The 24,325-nt window shown below is 41.3% G+C and overlaps 2 long non-coding RNA genes across 2 annotated transcripts; one reads left to right on the top strand and one right to left on the bottom strand.

Moving 5' to 3' along the window:
• Nucleotides 1-15: 15 nt before the first annotated feature.
• LOC107835723 (uncharacterized) lies at nt 16-23,052 on the top strand. The gene is made up of 3 exons (XR_001661534.1): nt 16-998; nt 5,901-6,023; nt 21,576-23,052. It is a non-coding gene; the product is annotated as an uncharacterized LOC107835723 (long non-coding RNA).
• Nucleotides 2,096-5,089, bottom strand: LOC107835724 (uncharacterized). Its single transcript, XR_001661535.1, has 2 exons — nt 4,697-5,089; nt 2,096-4,387 (listed from the first exon to the last, which is right to left on the bottom strand). It is a non-coding gene; the product is annotated as an uncharacterized LOC107835724 (long non-coding RNA).
• Nucleotides 23,053-24,325: the final 1,273 nt, after the last annotated feature.

Genomic DNA, 24,325 nt, shown 5'->3' with positions numbered 1-24,325 from the left:
TGCGTGTGCGTGAGAGAGTACGTGTGCTTGCGTGCGCGCGCGTGGGGATGTGTGTGTGTGTGTGTGTGTGTGTGTGTGTGTGTGTGTGTGTGCAGTACAGCGGAGCAGAGTACATCTGCAGTGGTAAGGAAACAGTCTGTTAGCATACAGCTTTGACAACTCCATCAGGCCCAGTCTCAAGGTAGCTGTCAATCACAACAAATCATCTCATCCCCGAGCGCTGCGAGGACCTCTCTCCACTACTACACACATGACAGGCCCCTACAGCTCTATTTACCCATGCACACCCTCCCAGCGCCAATGATTTTGTAATTAGAAAACAGCAAAAGAGGAAAGGGAGAAGGGGGCTGCAAGCAAAGTAAGGCGGTAATAAGTTTTGGATACAAAGCAAGTGAATGGCGTCCTTTCACTCGCTACATTGGCATTTGAAGAGGGGGTTGGCACTTGCATAGAAAACGCAAAGGCATTCTCATTCACTCTCCCATTTAGGGAACAATATAGGCTTGTGTGTGTGCGTGCGTGTGTGTGTGAGTGTATGTGTTAAGGTGGGGGTGGGAGTGTAAGAGTGTCACACGCAGACTCGATTTGCAAGACTCATTTTCGGCTAAGTATAATTAGATTAATGTGGCGATGGCATAGCTCAAAGCCAGGCCCTCTCCGCTTCCATCCCAGAGCATATGAATTAGCTACTAAACACATCTTTATTCCAGGCAGATAAAGCGCTGGTGTGAGTGTTTAGCATATCCTTTATGATGGGGAAAGATGTTAATTGTGTCCCATTACTTCTAAACTGTTTGCTTGTTGTATTAATCACTGTGCTAATTGATGCAGAAATAAAATTGTTGCCACAGGCGCAGAGGGGAGAGAACCAAAGTCGGGGACGGTGGATGAAAGATTATCGTCGCAAACATATGGAGATGGCTCTGCTTTGAAAGTTTGCTCCATCTACCCACAAGCACCGCGTGGGCCTGAGTGTTACTCTGCGAACCTCATCAAAGGTGAGGTTTGTTCTGAATGAAGTGAAACGCGTTCAGTGGCGTGTTCACGCATTTGGTAAAGGGGGAATCTTTGCAGCAGTCTGGACAGCTCTGGCAAATTAGCATTTTAAAACACGGGTCTCATTTGTACGGCAAATGCTCTGCGATTCAGAAAGCAATGCACCCTGTAATTTCCAATGCACTCTCTCTGCCTTGTCTTTTTGAATGGATACATTTAGTATGTGTAATTATTGTGCTCAGTTTCCTTCTGAATGCATCAAACGGCCACATCACTCTGCCTTTAGATCGAGCGTCTTTATGATGCTCAAAGTAAACTTGTTCATTTTATTTCTAAGGTTTCATCAACATTTTTAATGTGTTTTGTGTCACTTCGTTTTTCAATATTGAATACGAGTTGTTTCATAGTCAGATGTATTTTTTAGATTTTACAAGTAACCCTGGCAAAACATACTTCTTTAAGCATTTTCAAATGAAATTTCCACAATGACCTGATTCAGAGTTTTATAAAAGTACCGTTTTTAGTACGTTTGAACTTAAGTGTGACAATTGAGACTTCTTAACTGAGGCTAACATGTATTTTTAAATCCTCCCTTTTCTTCATTTGAACCTTTTCCACCAAGAATTTAAGAGCAAGATGCAAGGAGAATGATCCCAAATGAGAAATCATCAGGTTTTTTTTTTTGCCCCAGGCTAAAGCAAACAGTGAAGCTCTGACATTTTTCTTCATGTCATTTCATAAAAGACTTTATATCTCTGTCAAAGTTTTTTTTTTTTATATATCTGCCTTGCATTTAATTTGTAGACAAATGAAGGTCGCTTTAAATAAATAACATGCCACCATTACTTTTCCACAAATGTGAATTAGCTGGAGACACAATCTCCAACTGATCAAAGTTCACCTGGAAGCCTGCCAAACGCAGGAACTGACGGCATCCTAATTTACTTTCCGATTAAATCATCTGGCTAATACTTTTTTGTATCTATTCAGGGCGCATGTAGATTGTGTATGAAACATTGGACTTTTATCTTGGGATGGTTGGGTGATTTTTGTACAAAAATAAATACATAAATAATAATAATATTGAAAAAAGTAACAGTTTCCATGCAGCAGCACAATCTAAAGTTTATGGTGTTCACCCCAATACAGACACTGTACAAAACTAAGTGAGCAAAGTAACAAAAACGTTGTGACAGGACTTTTTTTTTTTGTCACATTCAAATGTTTTACATTATCAAAAATATTTTAATATCAAACAACTGTATCTTGAGTAAATATGAAACACAGTTTTCAAATTAAGATTTCCTTCATTTAGAGAAAAAGAACCATCAAAACCAACCTGGCTGCACAACCTGATCAGATTTCAGTGTTCTTCCACACACAGTGAAATAGGAAATGATTAGAGGGTAAAAGAAGGCAATTGTCAGGGTGTCTTACTCTAGACGACCTTCATGTTTGACCTGCAAAGTAGCTGAAATAAGCTTGTGCTTGTTGTGCTGGACTTTCACGTTGACCGAACTGGTCATGCAGTCAATACAGTCCACCTAAGAAACTTTATTTTCTTCCACACATATTTCTCTTGCTACCTGTGTTACAGCTTTATTCCTGGTTTTAGCCGTGCTAATTTCAAAATGTGATCTTGGAGTTTTAACAAAAGAGAACAAGAATACGACTCTTACTAATTTCATACAATGGGATGTCAAGTAGGAATTTTACTATTCATATTAAATTTGTCAACAACGATGTCATTACAAATTAGACAATTTTGTTGTCTTTACTTAATAATTGAAAGATAAAGATATACTTATATATGTGTGTGTGTGTGTGTGTGTGTGTGTAATTTGTTTGTAGTTTGGATCATTGTCATTTTTTAGGCCACTCTTTGGCTGCCTCAGTGTGACACACTGGTCACTCAAACCCTGTTTTTGGGTTAGCTCAGCACATTGAGATAGGCTGGTACTAGGCAGCAAAACAAGACACAAATCAAATAGTCTTTAACCCTGTAGGGTAAAAGTGTAGAAAGTTCAGAACTCTTAGAAACGGTTTGGTCTCGCAGCTCAGGTGTCTGAATTTCTGGCACAAAGACCAATAAATTTGTGCCTGCCTGAAGGCAAAAACAAGTACGCTGCTTTTTCCTATTTTCTTCGCAGAATCACACTCGAGGTTCCATTTAAGATCACATCTTAAATTCAACACATTTCTGCATGACATTAAGGCAAGCAAAAGGATTTGCAGGTGCCAACCACAAACACAGAGGACTTAATGTGTTGGTGTATGCCTCGCTGCCTCTCTAACCGCCAGTGTGAACACGGCACAAACACAGGCGGCCATTTAAAGAGCCGCGGGCCCGCAAGGAGCAGGCGATGAATGAAGAGATTCAGAGAGGACTTCAGAGGTCTTCGCTGGTCGACCAGCCGCTGCCTTAAAACCTGCTGTGTTTTTGTATGCAGATTCCCCTTGTCAGAATTCATTTATTCAAAAGGGGGCTATCTGAGAGCGCGCGTTATGAGACAAAAATAGTCGCATTCACGTTCGTCTCGAAAAAAAAACAAAAAAAAAAACATTTGGAATGCTAATGCCACGAGAACATGCCGCCTCTGCGGCCGTGTTTGTGTAAGAATCTGATCCAGCGCACCAAAGCTCTCTGGCCCGGAGGCACGGTTCACACAGACAGGAGAGCACTGATACCGCTTGCAGAGTTCAATACTCTGAAATTTGCGCTGGAAACACTTTTTCTTGTTGCAAGAAACATTTATCGTTGGCACTCTCTCTCTCTGTGTAGCCGCTAGATTCAATAACAAAAGCAAGAGGGGGAAAAAAAAAAAGAAAGAAAGAAAAATCGATATTTTTTAAAAGGTCTTTAGATCATTCTGGCCATAGAATTGCACCTTCTTTGTTTATCAAAATAGATGTCCAGGGTGATGATTGCAAAATTGCTAACCCTAACTAAGAAACGATAAATCTCCAGTGTTTCACAATAGATTGAACCGTGGCGTCACAATTTCGGTCTGTGTTTTTCATGGATCTCTGTGCCCGTCTCCCTCTTTCTCTCCCCCTCGGCACTCTTAGGCTCGGCACAGGTGGTAGAAGCTTCCCCGGTAGTGTCTTTCTCGCTCCTTTTTGTTCCCCTCCAATTGCTCTGATCGGGAGCTGTTGATGGTGATGACAGAGCTGGCTGTCCATTGATTTGCTGTGCCCCCCCGGTTGTGAGTTCACAGCAGATGACACTCTTCCTTGGGCTTTAATTAGAGCTGCCCCCATCTTCTCTTCTTTCTGCCCTGGATGTGGTTCGGCAGATGAACACAAAAAGCTCCCACAAACAAAACTCCCTGCTAGGAAATAGCCGGCACCGGCCCTGCTGTGGCTTGTGTTTAGTGGCTCGTCTGGAAACCTGTATGAGGAAGATAGAGGATATTTTCTGTGGGTAGACGAATGCACTTTTAATCCAGACTATTATTATTAATATACTTAAAAGAAAAAAAAAAAAAAAAAGGCCATGTATGCGAACTAAAGTGCACAATTAGAAATAGACATCTCTGTACCGTTTTATTAAACAGATCCCCAGGTGTACTTTTTGAAAAATAAATAAAGAGAACTGCAATCTAGCTGGAAGGATGGTACATTTTGTTGATCCTTCTATCGCCCATGTGGTTTTGTCCTACCCCCTGCTCTGCCATAAGATACAGAAGCCCCAACTTACCATCTGTCCTGGACCCGAGCCACTCCAAACCTGAGCGGGAGAGCGGCGGAGGAGAGAGTGGACAGACAATCCGTGGTCTGGTCAGGGGCTATTATCTCAGTGGTCACGGGTCCTTGCACATATTTCATGGTTGCTCCCAGGGTGTCTTCTCACAGCTATTAGCACACTGTATTCATTTTGGGCGCTTGTGGGTCACTTGTGGGCTGCGTAACGCTCTTTCACAGCTGAAAGACAAATGGAATACGAGGCACGAGAGATGAGAGCTGAAGGGTCGCCATGATAAACAGGCCATTCTGCTGAATTTGGCTCAGATTATATTCTGGCTGTCTCCTTGCTTCTTTTTCTCATGCAGTCGCTGATGATGGGGTGGTTCCTTAACAACTAAAGTAAAGACACAAGATATATTTTTTTCTCAAATCACTGAATTTGTTTCCTTAAAAAAAAAAGAAAAAAAAAAAAAGGGGGATAATCTTTTTGAAAAAACTTATACATTGCAGGTTTTTATTTCACCTTCATTTTTAATACAGTAAATTGCAAATATTTGCACCCCTATTTTATCACATTACATAAACAAACTTCTATGTAGTTAATTCAGATTAATACTGTGAAAGTGACACGTGTTTTTTGTTTTTTCTACAATTTTATAAAAGTCTGAAAGGTGTGGTGAAAAACTATTTAACCCTGTCTTCTTCTTGAAACAACTCAGTCAATCAGTTGCCATTAGTTTGAAAACAGAGTCCACCTCTGTGTTTTTCTATCTCAGTGTAAATAGAGCTGCTCCATCTTCAGCAATAGCTAAAAGACAATGCGGACAGGTCCAGTGTAAAACTGGGGAGAAGTCAAGTTAGTGATATAAAACAGCATGTAAGCAGTTATATAATGGTAGGTTTGTATGTTGGCACAACTGCAAACCTACCAACAAATGGCTGTCTGTGCTCACAGAGTGGTAATCAGAAAAACAGCCAAGACATATATGGTAACTCTGGAGGAGCTGCAGAGTTCAGGCAGAAGAGTCTGTTGACAGAACAACAATTTAACCTTAAAACAAGCTTTTATGCAAGAGTGACGACAAGAAAGTCAATGTTAAAGTCATTACACAATTATTTGTTTGCTTGTTAAAATTATTTGTTTGTTCCAAACAAAATCCAGCTGAAAAACAATGTCAAAACTGGAAAATGAATGTCTGCAAACGTTCTTCTTCTAGCCTAAATGAGCTTGAGGGGTTTTGCTGAAATGTATGAGCAACAGCTCCATCCTCTTCATGCCTTAAGCTGGTGGAGACTTTCAGCTGAAGTCGCAGTAAAAGCTGGTCATAGTTGGGATAGAGGTATGTTATTCAGAGTTTGTTAGTCACACTTCTCTGTTCTGTACTTTTAAAAAGTAAAGTGTATTTTTTCTTATGGGGTCGTAGATTGTTTATCATGTTTGCAGTCAACTAGTTGTAATTAGTTTGCTTAAATTCCTAATTGAGAAGGTAAATCTACCCTTTAGTGTACTAGTGCGCCTCAAAAATGTGCTATAAATACTAATATTTATAACTATAAACCAGGAATATAATCCTAAAGTTAATTTATAAATTAATTCAAAACAGAACAGAAGCTACTGTTGGTCCTGAGGATAATCAAGAGAAACTAAGACCCATGTAAACATCCTAAACATCCTCATCATGTTCCATAGACTAATACACACTTGCACAGATGCCCTCAAAAAGAATCAAGAAGCATGTGTCCACATGTTCAGATTCCAAAACACACATGCTCGAATGCATGCTTGCAGACAGGCACATAATCAATGCAGTCTTATAGCAGAGCTGACCAGTGGGGGGGCATGACCTACCAGGTGACCCATGCTTGTCTCCACTAGTGCCAGTGCTTGCCTGTGACTGTGTGCGTGTCTATTAGTGTAAAAGTCAGCTGTTCATCCGAGCGAGCGCTGTATATTTCAGTTTAAAGCTCGTAGGTGCGCCGCCGGAGCCTGCATAGTAAAACAGCATCGCGGTGCAAAATGTGCCGTTCAGTTTTCATAACCCTTTTTGTCTCTTGAGTCATCCTGCCGACTCTCCGTAATCCCGCATCAAACCTTCACTCTGGAGTCAAAGTTTAGGGTTGAAGACATCCTGATGGCATTAGTAGAGAACAAAGTGGAAGTGCAGTCATAAAGCCAATCAGGGGAGTCCTCGTTGTGTCTCATAAATCTTCCACTTTGTAGGGTTACTGGGAGGTCCGGGAAGTGAAGATTTCCCACCCATCATTTTCAGGAAACCTCGGACAACCTCCCCCTGAACCCAGGTCGTGGAGGGTTGTGACCTTGGGACGATCGTCATTGTTGTTTCAGTAACTATGGCAATCAGGCTCCCCAGTGCTGGGAGGCACCCGCTCCATTCTGTACAGATGCGAATAATGCAGAGCATACCATACAATTCGCATTTAAGCTACACATCCGTAAGGTGAATCTCTGTTGAAATGCAGTCAATATCTTTTGATCCATACAGTATTTTTCATGTGAAGCTCATAATGCTGATGTCAAGATTTCAGTATTTTCTGAAAGCTGAAAAGAAAACATTCCAGTCATTCATTTGTGAACAGGATTTCAACTACTTTGTTCGACCTCGTCAAACTATATAGCATCAGTAAATATTTTAATGTATAAGTAATAACTATCCCTGTGTTTGTTGTATTCGATTTGACTTGTTACCTGACTTTGAAAGGGAATAACGGACAGTTAATTTTGGTTTGGCTTTTAGCAGACTTAACAATTTGACTTTATCTAAATGAATTATATGTTTAGTTTCACTGCACATTAACTCAATTTTCAAAATATTTTATTCATTATTCTTATTTACTACGCTTTGTTGTTGTGATTAATGACTTTTGATCCCAGTAAGTAGATTTTGCTTAATTTTATTTATTAATTTACCTAAATTTGTTGCTAGGTGTCCATTCTTTTGCTCCTTCAGCATTTCATTTGTTTTTTTTCTGTACATAATAGAGTATCTACTACAGAACATCATTATGGTTGAAAATGCATCAACTTGCAGCAAAATTTACAAAATGGAAGTAAGAAGGAACAAAATAGCGATGTTGTCAATAATATTAATAATAATAATATGAAATGCTTTCCTTTTGTTTGCATGTATGTTTTTGTTGCAAATTTCTCATCAACCAAGTCACAGTTCCTGGCCCCTCAACAGGTTTAAGACGTATTTCCAGAGGGAAAGCAACCATCTCCGTCTCAGTGAACAGCGGAGCCCTCCGGTAGGGCAGGGATAAGCCCTCTGACAGAACATTGAAAGGTTTTCTGAGTCTCCTGAGGCAGGTTGCTAACCTGAGACGATTAGCAGGTTTCCAAAAAGTGGTCTTCAGGGCCAGATGGGTTTTCTCACTGTGACAGTCTCTAACAACTAGCCCTGCAGAAAAATAAATGGCAGGAAGTGAAGGACAACCATGTTACGTGGAAGTCTTTGAATATTAGTCCATTTTGCTAATATATCACTTTCAAGAGAAAAATCCAAAGCAAAACACGGCACAGGTGCACCTTTCACCTCTAACGCCTTAAAAAGTTTCCCCCCAATCTATCAAAGCCTCTTTTTATGACTTATGTTCCACTTCTAGTTCCTGTAACAGCCATGTAGGCCATGCCAAATGTGCCCAGAAATAAGCTGGGCCTCCCCACTGTCTCTGAGATTGCCCACCCAGGAGTCTGGCACACGCCACAGTGAGCAGGAGGCCCTCTGGATTACAGTAATACACAGGATCTCATAATGGAAAGCTGCCGTGCACATTTCCCTCTCTCCGCCCCCATTGTCCACACTACCAACTGCACAATCAGGACATGAGTGTATGTTTGCACTCGTTAGCATCTCTGGATTTGTCGGTGCCCCACTTCAACCCTTTGAATTGGTCCTCACTGCTTCTTGGCTTCGGTGTGGGTAAACGTGTTTAAAAGCGTGATTCTTAAGGCAGAGAAAAACCGGGATTACGTCACCCAGCGCAGCATAAAACTAGCTTTAAAATGTGCTCGAACGCTTACAAATGACCGTCTTGATTTATTGAGGGCAGTTGAAGTCATGGGTCATAAGGAAACAATGACAAGAACAAACCTAACCAGAGATACTACATAAACAGGACCTACCGCATGTTAGACAAACATTGCCACTTTCCCCCCCCATCACTCTGTAATCACCAAATAATTAATGGGCCGGTTGACCTACAGATGGGCGAGAGGAGAGGACATCCAGACACATTTGAAAGCCCGTAAGAGGAAAGGGTTGTTAAGAGGAAAATAGTAAGAGAAGTAGAACGCTAAAGACTTTTTTGTCAGGCTTTCTTGGGTGACTAACAAAGGCGCAGGTGGGCCAAAGAGAGCAGAGGGGTGTTCTACCTCGAGTTTAGACTCGAGGTAGAACACCTCGTAGGTTACCACAAACTGTACATAATTACACCACAGAGGTCATTTACTCCTCTAAGTGGCTTGCTTACCAGCCCCTTCGGTGAGTGCACGCTAATCAGGCTGGTGCTTTTAAACAATGGGCCATGTGTGCATCTGGGCGTTGTAAGAGGAGCAGAGGTAACAAGAAGACCACCTCCGATCTACGTGGATGAGATATTTCAAAAGGGCACCAAAAAAAAAGCTCTGAAAAAGGTGGGGGGGGAAGCGAGGAAGGCCAGAGGTAGACAGACGGACGGGGCAGGGTCCGCTTAGGTTGCAGGGAGGCATGTCTTCAAGCCTATATTTATCCAGGAGGTTGAAGGGGGAAAAGGCGGATACAGTGACACTTAGCACGGTTGTAGAGCAGATGCTTTCTCAAACAGAAATAAGAGGATTGGCAAACTATAATAAACCACAAGTCCAGCACACACGCTCCTCCTTGATTACCTTTTCATGAGCAAATAAAGAGAGCAGCAACAGAAACTGCTACTGGTTTTATTTGCAGCGCCTTGCAAAAGTTGTGATACCCCTTCATATTTTGACAATATGACCACAAACGTCACTGATTTAAAAAAAAATAAAAATTATTGGAATTATATGTGATTGACTAACTCAAGGTGTGACTTAAAAGGAAAACGGTACCTGGTTATCAAATATTTTTATCTTTACAAAACTGTGAAAAGTTGATGCACATTTATATCCAACCACCTTTACTCTGGTCTGGTCACGAAATCAGTAAAACAGAGTCAGTCTGTGTTTATTTTATTCACATTTACATAACTTCACGTCTGTCACATTTTATAAAAAACAGACAAACTAAAAACTGCATGTAATTATTGGAAATTTAACTTTGTTGAAGCACCTCGGACACCCGTAATAGCTTCAACTCTTCTCAAGTTTGTCTCTAAAGGCTGGGCAGCCCTGGTTTTGTATATTTTTTAATATTCTTTTGTACTACTGCTACAAAGGCATTTTTAACCTTCCCAGAAATGTTCAATTGGATTTAAGTACAGGCTCTAGTTGGGCCAATCAAAGACTTTGACTGGCTGCTCTTGAAGTCACTGACATTACTTCATTATGTTTGTTGTGTGCTTCTAGTTATTGTCACATTGGAAGATGAATCATCTTAGAGGTGAAGAGGACTCTGGAGCAGGAATTTTTTGAAGAGTCTCTCTTAATTTTTCTGCGGTTGTTGGGTCTGACAATGTGTCAGAGAAACATTTCTACAAAATTCAAGTGGGGAGCCACATCCATAAGGCCAGAAGAGTTTTGCAGTTCTCACGTTTGATATACGCATTGCTAACAAGCCAATCGGTTTTGCCTGCCAACAGTAGCAGTGGAAGTACAGAGAGCCATTAAAGGCCTGGCCCCAGCAAGAAAAACAAAACGTATCCACCTGAGACCACAGAGGGACAGGATGCGGACTACTTATAGCAACCCAAAACCAAACCACATGAATAGCAGGAAAAACGGCTCAGTACGAGAGCTGCGCCGGGCCGTTTGAAGTGCGCCACCTCTAAACTATTCTGAAAAGCCACCCCTGCATCTTTGAAGACGGGCCTTCCTCCACGCTCTCGTGTCCTGTTGTGGATGAATTGTTTCCTCTTTCACTTTGTCTCTGTTTTCCTGCAGAAACTGACACCGTTTTATTGTTCTCCTGAGCCCAAACGCGCTCCTCTTTGGAGGCTGAGAGGGAGAAGAGCTTCTCGTTGTTCTCCTCCCTGGTACGAGATGGACAGTAAGATACCGACAGGTGACGCGAGGGGTGGCCATCCTCAAGAATCAGCAGAAGGATAACCCCCCGCTTATCGTTACCGTTTCCGCAGCCCATGAGGTTGCGACCTTGCACTGCCCTTTGCCTAAGAATGGACTGCTAGTGTAATTTATCACTCAAAGCTGCGTGATGTCATTACACAAACATGACACCAGAAGGGGGGGGGGGAGAGGGAAGAGTGACATATTTTGTTGTCTTTGGTGGGATTTTAATGGCTGACCTTGTAGATGCAACAGATTTATGGCATTTCCAGGGAGGAAAAATAGGCATTTGCCTCTTCAGTGAAAAAAAAAACAAATAAACAATGCACATAATAAAAAAGGTAGCACGCGAACATCAATGTATCGATGATGATTTTTGTCCCTGATGCAACATGTCAGACACAAAGCATTACAAACAGAGAAGGCTCCAAAATGACACTAAATATCAATGTTTCAGCTGTTACAGCTCAACGTATGGCATCGCATACCTCCTGTGGGTTGAATGTAGTTGTTGCTGCACGCCTTACAAGAATATGTATATGTATAAAGTACTTTCAGCTCCGAGCGCTGTAACCGAGTATTATCCGTGCTGTCTCAGATAAAGCTACAGTAAACGCGCTTCTTTTGTCTCCTGTGGAGAACAGGAGCTGACTCTAACTCTCAATATCATGGCATCTAGCTGCACTTGCAGATTGTTTGGTTTTCTCCTGTGGAACAAGTTCACGTCAAAATGTATCATCACGTTCTGCTTGATCATTCTAGAAACTATGAAGGGTGTTTTTTTTTTTTTAAATACCTGCGGCGTATAGGTTGATTTTGGAGAATTCTTATAGAAAGTCATTAAATTTAGTGCAACATCAACAATTATCTACAGTAGTGCATGTGAATGTTTTGTTCTGTGTCATCATTCTCTTTTCCACTTTTTTATTTTATTGTGTGCATAGAAAACTCTGGTATTTTCATTGAGTTGTTAGCTAACATGCACTTCATTTATCAGTACCATAATCAAATATCAAAATCTAACTGAATGCCTATTGGTACTAAAACTATTCGATATTGGGTGAACACAAACATGACACCATGTCACCAACCCCCTTAATGGCATTGCTTACGTTAGACGTAGATGCTTATTGGTTGTTAGACGTAGATGCTTATTGGTCGTTAGACGTAGATGCTTATTGGTCAATTTCATTTGTTTCCTTTAACCAGACCACTTCTCCTCATTTTAAATATCATATATTAATTTATTTAGCAATATTACAGTTTGATCACATAGTTTATTTCGTAAAATTCAATTTCAAACAAACTGTAGAATTAAGTCAAGATAGCTTAATATGTTGGTTTCGTGCTGGATATTTTAGTTTTCTTGTATTAGTAATACAAGTTTTCTTTTGTTTGCCTTTAATCATATCAGTTCTGAAAGCCCAAAAGAACCGTGTGGATGTAAGACTGCTTCAAACCAGGTCCACATTTTGATGCTGGGTCTATTTCTGCCTCCGAGCGTCCGGGTATTTGCTAAAACCTCGACATGAAACCCTCTTGGCAGATAAATTTAGTCTTTGTGTTTGTGGGACAGCAAACTGACATTCACATAAATTAACGGGGCCAAACTGGAGAGCTTTAACTAATGGAGTATTTCTTGTTGTAATGACAAGATAGGAGAATAATGGAGTGTTAGTTTGCTTCATAATAATGCTCGATATCCAGGGAAGTGCAGATAGGCACATTAGAAGTCAAAGACTGTTCCAGAATAATAGGAAGGCTCAGAGATAATGTACTCTCACGGGGGGGGGGGCGCGACATTAGCAACAGCACAGCAGGGCTCGGCTTGCACATGTGCCAATGACGCATTAAATCCTTCAATGACAAAAGAAACATGAAAGGTATATCTGTAGGCACACAGATTCACGGCTATTATTCATCAGACATCATACTGTACAAATTTCTGTAACAAAGAGATCGCTAATGTTGGCTGCTAATGGCACAGAGCGTGTGAGAACAAGAAAGAGGCATTGTTTTTGTAAAATCATATGTGAACATTCGCAATTTGGAAGAAGTCTTGCGGATTTTTTGAAATGAAATGAAATGAAATTTTATTTGAAATGAAATGAAATTTTATTTTCCTATTTAGTACTAGGGTATTTGTTTTAGAGGAGAAGAAAAAATGAAAAAAAAAATCCAAACAATAGCAACGACTGTGCTCTATTTAAAATGCATATTTGTTAAATGCAGTTCCGCTTACAGGAATCAAAAATTGTAACGAGATCACACTGCGGTTAAGAAAACGACGAGAGACACAAATGGGACAAAAAACAAAAACAAAAAACGTACAGATGACATTAACTTCTGCTCAAATGAGCACAGTAGGAGGACACACGAGGTATTTAGAACCACTTTTTCTGTCTTCTCATGGTGTTTGTCAACATTTTAGTGTATTCAAGCTCCGTCTTCCCTGATGGCAGATATGGTGGGTGAGTGTAATAGTGCCAACCACCCCCTCCAACCCCTTCCCTTCATTAGATATTAATTTATTCATTACATGTTAACTCTGTGAGACCTTGGAAGGAGACACCAGGTGACTCTTCTTCATTTGGTCCCCACTGCTCTCCTCTGGGCCCAGGACAAACCGCAGTAATGCCACACAGTTGGGGAAGCACTGAGCAAATTATTCAGCTCCATGGAGAGGGACTCTTTGTGGTAAACACACGGTGGGACATTTGTGCTGTCATAATTAAATCTGTGGATCCGTAAGACCGGGGGTGCCTTTATTTTGGGTAAACAGACAAACATGTGGTGTGGGAAACATAAATGAGTAGACAACTTTTTTTTTTTTTTTTTTGCAGTTGTAAATAATATTAAACATTACCTTTTTTATTTGTAGTGCATTTTGGGTTTTTGTTTATTGTCTTAATAATGGGTGCAGCAAGACGCTACTAAAAACGGCACAATATCGTCATCATAACGAGCGTATATTGGTAAGATGAGTCTCGTATATAAAGATATGCGAGATAAGGCTGACACTCTATTGGAGGGGGTCATCAAATCCAGGCCGCGACGACTGGTGTCCTGAAAGTTTTAGATGTGTCCCTGGTCTAACACACCTGAATCAAATGGCTGAATTACCTCCTCAGCATGCAGTCGGGTTCTGCAGAGTCCTGCTAATTACCTCATTATTTGACTCAGGTGTGTTGAAGCAGAGACACATCTAAAAGTCGGAGGACGCCGGCTCTCGAGGCCTGGATTTGAGGAACCCTGAGCTATTGTAAAGTATTAGCTCCGGCTTCGAAGTGAAAAAGAAGCAGCTCGATTTATCCTGTTGTGCAGAGTATTAAAGACTAAACAGTCGATCACAAAAACACAGCAAAACTCCTCAAAGTTTGGGGAAAAAAAAAAAAAAGTGACACAGAACTGGCTAACCAGTACTCATAAGAATGTTGAAGTTAGGATATGCCTCCTGGTTCTTAAAGGTACTAAAAGTTTTTCACAGTTTTCAGTGAGTTTGGATGGGATTTAATTCGTCAATCAAAATATCTCAGCTGTCGCGGTGCGTTGTTTGTGAATAAGTCAGATCTAAATATAGGTTGCTCTCAACAGAATGTTGTTTTATTAAACTTTTTGGCGTCTCACACAAATGCGTTAGCTCTTGCTTTGTTTCTTCAACGCATGAAACCGAGAACAAGCAAGAAAGGAGGATTGCAGCAGAGGGGATATGCAGTGCTTTTTTTAATGAGCAAAATGTATGACGAATTCTGAGTTCGCCGCACTGTCTTAAAGCGAATACTCTGGAGGAGATAACGGGAACACGACGATTGAGTGGCATGTGGCTTAAAACAACAAACTGACTAATCTGAGATGAGTTAAACACAACAGAGTCTGGATAGAAAAAAAATTGTGAGGCAAAGTTTAATTTCAGCGAGAAAATGTGAATACCCAGTCTTCAAATACTTTGCATCACCACTTAGAAGCACTTTATTGGGTCAGTGATCATTTCGCGAATAATGTTAATTGCTTCACCTGCTGAACACATAGACATAACACACAATAGATTTTTTTCAAATCAGAAAAACCTGAGGCGTAAGATCAACATACACAGCTCAAGGCAAGGGCGGGCCTGTAAGACTTTACAACTTCCTTATATGAGTGAAAGAGCTCTCAATCTTCAGCCAAGCTTTGAAAGATCAGAGAGAAAGTCGCCAGCAAGCATCAATGCCAAGCTTTCCTCTGTGGCCCATCAATGGGAGAAAATCCTCAGTGAACAGAGTACCCTGCTAATCCACGGCTAAATGACACCTCCGAACGCTAATGCCTAGACTGACCACAGAAGCAATCCGCACCAACTCCTTCACACACGTCCCCGCTGATGCTTTTCAAGTCAGGGGAAACTTGAAAGAGCCGGGGCCGTCTCTGTCTCTTTTTCCAAGTGCCACCTGCTTTGCATCCCCGCACCGCGAGCCGCTATAGAGAGACATCTCCGGCAGACGAGAAAGACCCATTGTGTTCGGACGCCTTTGAGGGCATTGTTCTGCTTCACTAAGGCTGGGCCGACATCTGCACCATTCACTCCGAAGGAAGTTGTAATCACTGCTCACACTCTTCGCTGTGCAGACCCAACTTCATAGCGAGAAGGCCTCTGGTAAACAACAGGCTGAAGAGAGGGGGAGTGCTTGTATAGGGCTTAAAAGGGGTTCGTGTTATTCTGGAGAGGAATTAGACTAAACAGAAACTCTTATGTGGCCCCATACAGGCCACATAAGAGATCCCGAAGCTTCCTCTGTAGGCTCAGATTGTCTTGGTTGATGAAACATTTTAGATCACCTCTCCACTAAAAAAAAAAATTGAAATATTCCTGAGTAACTTCCCTAAAAAAAAATAAATAAAAAACTTAGGCTATCCATTTCAAAACGCGCCCTCACTATGCTTTTATCAGTTAAAAGCGAAGAAGAAACACCAGTCGTGTTTCCATGGTCAACATGCAAAGGGTTTTTAAGCAGTTTTCATTTACATATAATTACACTTTAATAGAAGTCTGACTGGTTTGGGGTAAGAGACCGGCCGTGCTTTCTGCAGAGGAGACCCCCTATGATAAAGGATGACAAGCCGCAGCGCTAGCTCCATCTGAGGCTAATTAAACGAATCAATTAAGAGACTATTGTCGTAACTGTGTAACTGATGTTCTGTAGTAGCAAAAAAAAAAAAAAACGGTCCCTCGGGGAGGCCTTCCAACCATATTAAAGCCGCTATCCACTACATCTCTATCTGATACCGATGTAGGCACTTATTTGCGCCTTGCTGTCATGTCATCGGAGGCGGGCACATTATGGAAATTGAAATGGAGGGGTTGAGCGGAGCAGGGCTGAACTCAGTGTGAAGCGACGGGGTTCGCTTCCCATCACCCTCCAAGGAGAATTTGCCTCAGCAAACTCCAAAGTCCCTCAAAGTTCCCTAATAGCAGAGCCAGAGCCGGCACACCCAGCTGTGTGCATCCAGTCACTAGGTAAGGGTCGCGTAATTAGCATACTCCTCCCTGCCAGGCAAGTCGCGTTGATGCAGATAAATTATCATATTAGATTTACCCTCCTCAGTTCAACTGATTGGTTCCCAAATTGTTTTAGATGGCCGTCATTAATCCTTAGCATAGGCTAAGTGCTTTGCCTCAGATCTGATTGCACAGAGGCGCCTGGGGTCAAATTAACAGAATACTAATGTCTGAACTCTGTCTCATTTGCAGTTTCAGGATGCTGTTTCTATTACAGAAAAAAGGAGTCAATTGTCATTTATCTAAAATACGTTTGAGAAGCTCTCTAGATGATAATAGAGGTCCAAGGTAAGAAGAGAGACAATGATCCCGAGCGCGAGAGCTCAGGAATGATCAAATACCGCTGGCGGACGCGTCTCCTTCAAAGCAAGATGTGAGATACGGAAATTGTAGCAATTAATTTTGATATTTTCCAAACAAATATTACATTTAAAAAAAAATGTGTGTGTAATTTAATCTGAGTACAAATACAACTGTGTTGTGAAGGACTAAGAGGAGACTGTCTGCAGAAGAGTGTGGCGCTCGCTCACTCTGGAAGAGATGCGTAGATCCGCTTCTCAGGTGAGCGTTTCTGTTGACGCTTAAGAAATCTAGCTTTTATGGACGAGTGACAAGGACAAAGCCATTGTTGAAAGGAAATTTCCACAAGTCACTCAAGTGACACAGCGAACATTTAAAAGAAGATGCACTGATCAATGAGATGCATGACATGTTGGTCAGTCACACCAAATCCCAATTAACCTATGTTAGTGTTTGATGTAGTATGAAAAAAAAAAAAAAGTCATGCAAGTTAACGGGGCTTAACAAATCTAGCAGACCTTCATCCCGAACAGCCACCTGAGAATATTTCTGTGTTGGGAGATGTGTGTATGTCTTTACTAACTGACTTATGAAAACCTACGTTCATGACCTGGAGTCCAGTGGAACCACGTCTCCCTTTTTTGTCTTTGAAAGCCGACGCCGTTTGTTTAAGTGCTGGCACCGCATGAGTGGAGTGGGGTTCCCTTGGCGCCTGGGTCGCCCTGGCTCCTGTGGCTAAAGTCAGCATTGGCATGTTGCTGAAACCTTCTTACGGAGATCAAGGGATTATCCCAATCTAACACACAGAAAATGCATTTTCACCGGGGGTAGAGTATTACACTCATAAAATCTAAAACAACACAGTGGAAAAAAAATATACTGGCACATTATACCCGGAAAATATAATGGGAAAATGGAACATGGGCTTTCCGTTGCATCATAAGGGGGGGAACAGATATCCAAAATGATCTGACCACTGTTAAGTCAGTGATTTCCTTAAGGTGGTTCGGTTTCCCTTGCCACATTCAGGCATGCATAGTTGAAATAAATTTGAAAAAGTTTCAAATAAAGTAAAACTTTGTATTTTACCTGAATGTTGTTTCATATTGTCTGACTCAGTATCCTTTATTTACAGGGTTTTTAAAAAAAACAATTTTAAATGCAAACATAGTCTAATTAAATAATTAGAGAATCCCAATTCCGACTGTAGTGGCCTCCAGTCCTGAATTAAAATACAAAAATATACAATATTTTACATTTTATCACTGATTTAGAATCTCCTGTTTCGTGAAAGGGGAGGAGAGGAAACCAGCTTCACTGCAGAGGCAGCGTTGCAGAGCCAAAGGAAACTGTCCAGAACTGCTGGCAGGTGGAGGTGTTAGTGGGGCCAGATTAGCATATTCATAGGTTACCATTAGCTGAACCAGGAAGGCGCAGAGTCATACCCTATGTCAAGCTAAGACCACAAGAGGTTTACATGACAAAAAGCTTTGCATAAAGAGTTTTTACAAAGATCATATTTTCAGTGAATAAATGCCTGCTGGAGTTTGGACTTTAAACAATGTTGTGGCTCTAATCAAAGAAAGTTTGACTAAAGCACATCCCAACAGGAGTTAAAAGTAAGGAACAAAAAACATTTCTCCAGTCCCATCACAAGACGAGCGCTGGGATACAATGCAATCATGCACATATGTAGCTGCGCAATACAACTGGAGCTACATATGTGAACTTGAGAGTCATGGGTTTGGCCTGCAGAAGAAAAGGAAAGCAGAAGTAGAACTTGCATTATCCACAAAAGCGTCATGATACCGTATGGACAGTAGCTGATCATGCCTAACTTTATGTGGGGGAACCTGAAAAAAAAAATAATAATAATGATCTAGAAGAGGAGTAACAAAATGCTTCTTACATTGTCTGATGGGACCAAAGGAAGAAAGACAATATAATTACATAAAAGAGTCAGAGAACTATCATCACAGATTCCCTTTTAATAAAAATTCTGGAGCAAAAAGTTGTATGTGGGAAAAATCCGTTCTCTTCACTACATTACTTTTATAGCAAATAATTATACAGATACATTTTTGAAGCAAAATATGTCACTGTATCCATTTCTTTTTTTTGTCAAAAAATGAAATTGTGATTTTAAAGCCTTTGGTAAAGACGAGCTTGAAGTGACTTGTGATCCGTGTTCGGAGGTGCATATCTAATGTTGATGGTGTGACTCAAACAACCATTCTTGTGTCAGAAAAGTGTTTTCAATTTTAGATTTATTTCGAGAACCAATAAAAATGCTCATTGGGATTTAACTTCTTCAATAGCTCTCTGTTTTCTGACTCTACAACAGACGTTTAAAATGTAATTACCTTGTCCTGTTACCTTGTCATACTTTTCTTCAGAACATTTGTCTCCAGCTGTGCGTCAAGGGTCTGGAACCCTCCTTATTGTCCTTCAACATGAGTGAACAGATCTAGGTGTGTTTTGGTGCGTGGCCTCGCATTTCTGTGTGGGTTTTTTTTTTGCCTTCTTACACTTTCCCCGCCTCCCTCGTACCCGTCATCTGGCAGGGCTAACCCCTGGTAGCTCCCCGCCAAATGCACACACATACACACGTTGTAAATCCCCGCCAAACGCCCGCCCTTCCAGCCCCTGCGCACACCAGCCGGTGTCAGCGAATCAGCTGAACCGTCTCCGCCCCGAGAATAACCCCATGACAGACAGCCCGAGTGGCCTCCCCTTGTCAACGTAGCCTGCCTGGAAAGCTGACAGCCGGGGCACAGGGTGGACAGGCGACCGTGGGCAGCAGTTTTCACTGGGCAAGACCTGAAGAGGAAGGGCCTTAGCGTACGAGTGGGAAAGGGAATGATATTATCCGTAGAATTAAAGGATGACATCTCGGTTTTTCAGGGAGACTCATGAAGCTCATGATAGGAACACTAAAGGTGTGATGTAGGAATATTAGTTAAATGTTTTAAGCTGTATTGGAATTTGTGGTAACAATGTTTTAAGAAAATTAAAAAAAATAAAAATAAAAAATTCAGCAATGAATCCAGAAATCACAATTGTAATTGAAGAGGTCAGGTCCTGTGAAGGTTACTGCAGCACTTTGCTCTGCAGTAGTTGGCTGGCAGAGTTGAGTGGACGATCCCTACAGAGGAAAGATTGAAAGGACTGGTTTGGCATTCAGCCTGCAGATTGTCATTATGCTACCCCAACGAGCAATGAGACGGGGCGTGCATTCTAACAATACTTCCGAAACAACTTTTTCTTTATTCAGTGCCCAAATATCTGCCTTTGATTTTGCAAAATGCATTACATTTTGAGAACCAGTTGCCATCCCATTCATAAAAAAAATGTCTGAGACTCGCAAATAAACACAGTTATTCGGGTAGGTACACATTGCTTTGGATTGTGCATTAGTTTAAAAGTGTGAAATGCAACAAGACCCCTGTGTATATTTTTATTCATTTTTTTTTTATTGTGGTGGCCCCTCAGAAGTTCATCTGTATGAAATGTAGTCTGTACAAATCCAGCTGTTCTGTAAAGGCCTCTGAGGCCTCACAGAACTCCTCAATGGAAAATGCATGGCACAAGTGTAAAAGTGCCAAGATGTGGAAGACCACCTCATTGGGAAAAAAACTTACTCAGAGAAGCAGCCAAGAGGTTTAAGATTACTCTGGGGGAGCTGCAAAGATATAAAACTTAGATCTCTGCAGTTATAAAAAGTTAGAATTTCACTATAATCATTAATAACATTGCAAAAATGAGCAATAAGAGTAATCACACAAATATACTATTCATAAAATCTAAACTGTTACAATTTGCTGATATAGTGAGAACTATTATCTTGTTTAACGGCAAAAATTACCTGGAAACATTCACAAACTCTTAGAAAAGGAAAGACTTTATAATTTAAGAGAAAAATGTGAATTTAAAAATTTTAAATTCAAAACCACAAGAAAAAGCCTTTGTTCAATAAAGTCACACAAAGTAACTAAAAGAAAAACATTAAATGAACCCCTTTTTACATTTTTTGTTTTCAGTGTTTTTCAGTGAACATATTTTTTACTTGGCATGAGAATACCTTTATAAGAAAGCAGGATAGTGTCACCAGCTTAAACAAATGCAAAAAGGAAAAAAAAGGAAAAAGTCAAGCAACATCATAATCGCCTCGGTCATATTTGAAGATAGATAAAATTAGGTTTGGATGAAAGAACAGCCTAAAAGCTAGATGTAAAAAAAAAAATGCTGTTCGAACCGCAGAATAAATATGGATTTTGTCTCTACAAACATCCTGTTGCCATCTTAGCATTCAACCCCCCTGTAGCGGCAACCTGTATCAGAAATCCTAGCATCAATCATTCTTTTGTTCGGCTTTTCATGAATATGCCCCAGGAAGTTGCATCCGTAACTTGCGGATGTCTGACGGTTGAGAAGAGCATAAGGTTTGGGCGAGCACAGCGGAGTCGAGAGCAGTGGGACTGCTCGGCTTAAGCCAAATACATATTTATGAGTAGCATCCACCCACAAGCATGACTTTTCAAACCTAGCCAAGCTCAGGCAGGCATGCAGGCACACAAGCTGGGCCAGAATAGGGCAGGCTGATTGGGCCAGAAGCAGCAGGGGTTTGGGTTACTACTCAACTTTGTTTATGTGCAATTGTATCCTTTAAATCAACACTTTGTTTTAAAGGAATTTGCTAAAATTTCAGGGTTGTGCACTAAAGTTGCAGATAACGGATTAAATACTACTGAGATTTTATTAAGGCGTGTAAAGTTGATGAAAATGAATCAAGAGAGAAATTATTCTGATTTTTGAAGATGCTGATCATTCAAAAAATTGACCAGCTTCCCCTTCTTGCAGGTGCTTTGCCTCCCTGTGCTCTCGGTGCTTTCCTATTCAAGGTCAAGATCTGGCAGCCAAAGTGTGGAAAAGCAGCAACGTGCTCAGATAGATGTGACTTTGAAGAGGAGGAGTTTAGTATCGAATGCTTTCTCCTGTTCGGTTTGGCTACAACATCCACAGTTTGGTCTCCTTCACACATTTCTTCAAGGCTCCCTTTAATCTCTCCTGGTGCCTCTCAAACCGTGCCTTTGATGCTGTGATGCCCTTCTTTCACTCACTCAATATTCGATCTGTCTTACTTCTTACAGCTAAAGCCAGCCGAAGTGTATTCACATAGGCCTACCCCCTTGTTTATCACCAGTTCCTCCCACTCCTTTCCTCCCATGCTCGCAGAAATGACCACCTGACTGACTCCGAGGGATCCGTTTTATCGGCCGTGTAACGTGAAGTGGAAGTCGGTCTTAATTGATAGTAGCAGTCGATTGTGTCTGTTCTCTACAAATGGGAGAAACACAAAGACAGGCAAGCACACATGCTCCACTACGGTGTGTTAATGAAAGTCAAGTAGCTCGGGTGCTCCCGCCCACCACGTTGAGCCAGAGGTTTACGTATCAGCTATCATTCCCTCCCTGCTCGCACCCACAGATGAGCCTACGAAATAGAAACAAGATCCAAAATTACTTCTCGTTTACTTTATCTGGAGACATGACACATGTTGTGTGGGATGGCAGACTTTATTGTCAGCGGGAAAAAGCGGCGGCTGTATTTCTTCACGCATTTACAACAGCTGCCTTACTTTGGAAGATTTGATGGATCGTGCAGTTCGCAGACTACCGTGGTCAGGCTGTTTTTTTTTGTTTTGTTTTTTTTGGTAATATTGTGCTTTGCAAAATCCTCTGGATGATTTAAGCTTTTTCACATTGTATCAGGCTACAACCAGAAACTTCAATGTGTTCCGGTTAGATACTACGCGATGGACCAACACAAAGTAGAGCATAATTGCGAAGTGGGAGCAAAATGGTTTTGAGAAGTGGCAAATCTGAAAAGTGCAGTACTTCAGGGTCACGTGAAGCGCTAGTTCTCACAATCTGTTTTGCATGAAGTGCAAACTTCTAATTTTGCTCTTACAAGAACTCCTCACTTCGCAGCCATGTCCTGCGTTACACTGGTTTATCATGCACAATCCCTTTCAAATACTATTGGAGTTTGTGGTTGTAGTGTGACAAGAGTGCAACGATGTTTGTTTGATATGAATTATTTTCCAAGGCGCTGTAATCGCTGGCCATACTGGTGTGCTCTGCTGCTGATGTCAGAAAGTGACCCTGTGGCCTGATGTTGAGTCTTCTCTACGTCAGGATGGAGAAGAGACGTCCACCATATGGCAATGCCTTCTGCATCCTTGTCTCGGAATAATTACTGGACTGTATGCATCACAGCAATTCAGCTGAAAAAAATAGCATTAAAATAAACAAGAAGACTAAGATATGCAACACTAGCTACACTACAGGTTTCTTTTTATTGTGGTATAAACACTAGGTCTATTTTGGACATATGGAGCAAACAATAAAACAGATAACCCTAAAGCAAACAGCAAACAAACTCCCCATCCCCACATTTTTTTTCTTTCCGAGACATGGCTCGGATCAGTGGGGTATTCTCCTTCCTACTTAACAGTAATAAGAGAGTCCTTATTACAGAGCAGAGGGTTTGTGTAACACTGAAGCAAAACCCTCAACTATTCTGTCCCACATTAGTTCCACTTAGTTGGGTCCCAATGACCTATTCAATGTAAATGCACTGAGCAATAATGAGTGGCGGACTGCAGCGACTCTTTAATGGTTGAGTACGTTCGGGGGAGAGTGAAATGACAAGGCGGAAGAAGAGAAAGGTTCAAGGCCTTTCAGGATTGGCTCATTCAAGCAGGGTAATGATGGAGAAGTAAATGACTTTAAAAGAATAATTAGGCCAAGACGGGAAGAAAGCCAGCCACATCTCAACAGATACACCTTTAAGATTATTTAAATAAAAACAGTGTCGGGCTGCAGCCGGGAGCACATGGGTGACTGGTGTTTTTCTAACAAAGGACAGCGGACCATTAACGCACGTCCGTCTGTGATGTTGTTACGACAACAAGAAGACCTCAAAGGTACAAGACCTGCAGATCAGTCAGTGTTGCACCTCAAAGCTATCTTGCCTGTTTGCATTTAAATGCCGTTCAAGGGCCCAAATTAATGAGCGAAGGTAACTAATTACGGCATCCGAGACATATTAGTGACTCATGTGTTAAGATGAGTGCGACAATCTCTTCCACTCCTCTTCTTAATTTGGCAAGAGAACGTGTAGAGGGAAATGCGCACTTGAAGCAGTGGTGTTTGTTGGCAGAGAGCATCAGAAGAACTTGACTCAGTCTGTCACACTCTGTGAAAGCTTTCCTCAATACTGTGGGAGCATAATGACGTCAGGTGTTTCAGTGTGTGCTTGTACAGCGGATATACTCACGTTTGAGTGAAATGAGCAACACTTTAGAAATTATCTGGTTAATGGGTTCTTGTAATTTTCGGGGTTCTGTTGTGCATCTTAGAGAATAGTGTTTCAAGGCCAAGATACTGACTCTTCATAGTCTGATCCAATTTTTTTCCTGACATACAAACTCTGACTTGATGGTCTGAAGCATCAGATTTGCGAGTATGTATGAAATATGTACCCCTTGTGCCGGTCAGGGAGTAAACTCAAAGCCGCGGCTGCTGCTCAAAAAAGATTGCCCTTTC

Source organism: Poecilia formosa, unplaced genomic scaffold (assembly GCF_000485575.1).
Source record: "Poecilia formosa unplaced genomic scaffold, Poecilia_formosa-5.1.2 Scaffold19, whole genome shotgun sequence".
NCBI lineage: Eukaryota > Metazoa > Chordata > Actinopteri > Cyprinodontiformes > Poeciliidae > Poecilia > Poecilia formosa.
Note: the sequence above shows the minus strand (reverse complement) of the source record. Positions and strands in the feature narration are given on the sequence as shown.